General features: G+C 41.6%; 2 non-coding genes across 2 annotated transcripts; both read right to left on the bottom strand.

Moving 5' to 3' along the window:
- Positions 1 to 975: 975 nt before the first annotated feature.
- Positions 976 to 1029, bottom strand: LOC143112964 (U7 small nuclear RNA). The gene has a single exon (XR_012984825.1). It is a non-coding gene; the product is annotated as a U7 small nuclear RNA (small nuclear RNA).
- A 1021-nt stretch (positions 1030 to 2050) lies between these two features.
- LOC143112965 (U7 small nuclear RNA) lies at positions 2051 to 2104 on the bottom strand. Its single transcript, XR_012984826.1, has one exon. It is a non-coding gene; the product is annotated as a U7 small nuclear RNA (small nuclear RNA).
- Positions 2105 to 3303: the final 1199 nt, after the last annotated feature.

Below are 3303 nucleotides of genomic sequence, written 5' to 3'. Positions count from 1 at the left end.
ACAAACGCATGGATATTCATTGATTGAGTATCGATCCAGTACTGAGCAGAGGCATGCGGAATGTGGACATCTCAGGCCTGCACACACACACACACACACACACACACACACACACACAGCTGTTGATATGATGATAGAAAAGATCAGACTATGAGCTCAATAAAACTGAAACGCGTGTGATGCTTTAATGATGTGTTCAAAGCATTCCATAGCATGTGCTGCAGAGTGTAGCCACGTGACAAAAATGACACTTTCATTTAAAAATGAGACTTTAACTCATTGAGTGCCAAAAACGTAATATTACGTTTTTAGCTTTTTTTTAAATTCCGAAACACTCTAACACTAACACACCTTATATGTGATTTTGGGAACTCTGTGATGAATGGAAATGAAATATATGACGATCATGAAACTCATGAAAACGCACAATCTGGACATTTTATCTGGACATTTTATCATAACTCGGTTGCCGCTTTGGGTCGAATCAGTGACGCATGCACGTCAGGTCAAAACCAGGCCATTTTCGTGGGTCTATCACTAGGTGGCAGTCTCGCCAGGTCTCGCTGATCACTTCCCGGAAAGTTCACACAAGCGATTTTGGTGAAAACTAGCCACTGTTTAGCTTGGGATTTCTCAGGAACAGTGTGTAGAAATACACGGTTTGCACCCACCGAGAGCTTAAAGTATCACCTTTTAATCGAGCTATTGCGTGTTCATAGCTATAACACAGAATATGCTGTGGCTGTACAAAAATCATCAACAATGGTCTAGATTGCTGGCACTCTAGGACAAAGCATCTGAAAACAGCTTGGCATTCAATGAGTTAATATCTTAAATTGTATTCTGTTCTAATGTAAAATGTTTCAATGCTGATATTTTAAATGTTATTCCTCTGCTTAAAGTCACTTTAGACAAATATCCTCTACCAAATGAAAAACTGCAAAGACAAGACCAACTTTATTTTTGGACAAAACGGTGGGCATCTAGTTATTAGATGCCTGCTAGACAAATACTAAAAAGCAAATATTCCAATGCTGATGAGTGTGTGTGGTGCAGCTGTGTATCCTGTAGCTGAGGGTCTCACTCATGGTGGACAAACTCAGAGGCTCTGTTGATGGGCGGGGTTATGCTAATAGCTGTCTGACAACTTCACTGCATTTTAATGTGTTAATTTTAATGTCTTTCCTTTCACAGATTCATAATCACTGACATTGAGAAAGCACAATCATAGCTCAATCACAAATACAAATAAATGTTAATTCATTGAGTGCCCAAAACGTAATATTACGTTTTTCCTTCCCATGCGTTGAGTGCCAAAAAAATTAATATTACGTTTTTAGCTTTTTTTTTTTAAATTACGAAACTAGACACTCTAACACACCTTTTATGTGATTTTGGGAACTCTGTGATGAATGGAAATGAAATATATGACGATCGAAAACTCATGAAAACGTACAATCTGGACATTTTATCTTATCATACCTCGTTTGCCGCTTTGGGTCGAATCAGTGACGCATCCACGTCAGCTCAAAACCAGGCCATTTTCGTGGGTCTATCACTAGGTGGCAGTCTCACCAGGTCTCGCTGATCACTTCCCGGAAACTTTACAGGCAACACTTCATATTTCATGAAAGACGATATATCTCCATTTCTAGAAAAAACAGCGATTTTGATGAAAACTAGCCACTGTTTAGCTTGGAATTTCAGGAACAGAGGCGTGTAGAAATACACGGTTTGCACCCACTGAGAGCTTAAAGTCTCACCTTTTAAACAAGCCATTGTATGTGTTCATAGCTATAACACAGAATATGCTGTGGCTGTACAAAAATCATCAACAATGGTCTAGATTACTGGCACTCTAGGACAAAGCATCTGAAAACAGCTTGGCATTCAATGAGTTAATATCTTAAATTGTATTCTGTTCTAATGTAAAATGTTTCAATGCTGATATTTTAAATGTTATTCCTCTGCTTAAAGTCACTTTAGACAAATATCCTCTACCAGATGAAAAACTGCAAAGACAAGACCAACTTTATTTTTGGACAAAACGGTGGGCATCTAGTTATTAGATGCCTTCTAGACAAATACTAAAAAGCAAATATTCCAATGCTGATGAGTGTGTGTGGTGCAGCTGTGTATCCTGTAGCTGAGGGTCTCACTCATGGTGGACAAACTCAGAGGCTCTGTTGATGGGCGGGGTTATGCTAATGTGTGATGCCATCACATCATCACAGGATGGGTGGGGTTATGCTAATGTGGGTTTGTTATGGATTTCAAGGGCACTGGAAATCACTGCATTTCAAAACACCAGACAAATAGAAAATATCGAACCCTTTGAGTAGCAGCCATGAAGAATCTGATGAAAGACATACTGAAAGTATGTAAGCCTATATTGCCTACATTGGACATACCTTGTTTATATGCCATAAACTCATGATAATTCATGTACCCTTACCGTAAAGTGTTAACAAATAAACTTCCTTTGAGCTCTTGAGCTGTGGATTCTCAAAGACAGCGTTTGATGAATGGATGTGGAGCATCCCGGTGAGGTGACCGGTGAGATGGCCGGTGGCGTATGACACACCTTGGCAGGATAAGGATCAGTGGCGCACCATCATGTCCACAACTACCACGATCCTTGCTCTCCGTCTAGCGCATCCTACGGCAGTCGTCACATGGTTTTCTCTTCATCTCGTTGACATCTTTCGCCTTTTACTAACGATTTCCAGTTTATGGTGTTTTTAAGGTCTGCTTCGGCAGAGCTGTGCCTGCCTGTCCAAAGTCAAGTGTGTTCCACCATGTCCCATCTCTTCCACTTTTGCCCCCTCCACTTTTGCCCCCTCCACACACACACACTTGATGTCACTCTGTTTGCCCCACCTCCCCATTCCCTGAAAGAGTTTGGGGCGTCACTGGAGCAGGCACCAGAGCCCGTACAGCCTTTTCTGCTAAAGATTACACCAGAAGTTTGGACTTTCAAACAGCAGCGACGGTGATGGCTTCAAGGAGGATCGTGAGGATGAAGAACACGATACGGATGTTTGTGCCAGAGAGGAAACAAAAAGAAGATGCGCGTAGTGTTACGGAGGAGGAGATTTTCACTGGGGTCCTGGAACTTGCAACAGAGGACGTGCTTTGTCTTCAGACCTTTCTTGGGCAAGGTGTAGTGGACGTTACGTTTGGATCGACAGCGGCTTTTGAAAGAGCTAAGCAAAGAGTGAGCAAGAACAAGCAAGATGTCGTTTTCAGAGGAATGGAGTTCACCTGGCGGGGATTGTATGAGACTGTGATAGTGCATATGTA

The sequence above is a fragment of the Alosa pseudoharengus genome, unplaced genomic scaffold, assembly GCF_046254945.1.
Source record: "Alosa pseudoharengus isolate Yale_2024_CS ecotype anadromous, Long Island Sound unplaced genomic scaffold, YU_APseudo_1.1 YU_APseudo_1.1_scf_8, whole genome shotgun sequence".
In the NCBI taxonomy this organism is placed as follows: Eukaryota; Metazoa; Chordata; class Actinopteri; order Clupeiformes; family Clupeidae; genus Alosa; species Alosa pseudoharengus.
This window is presented reverse-complemented; position numbering and strand designations above follow the sequence as displayed.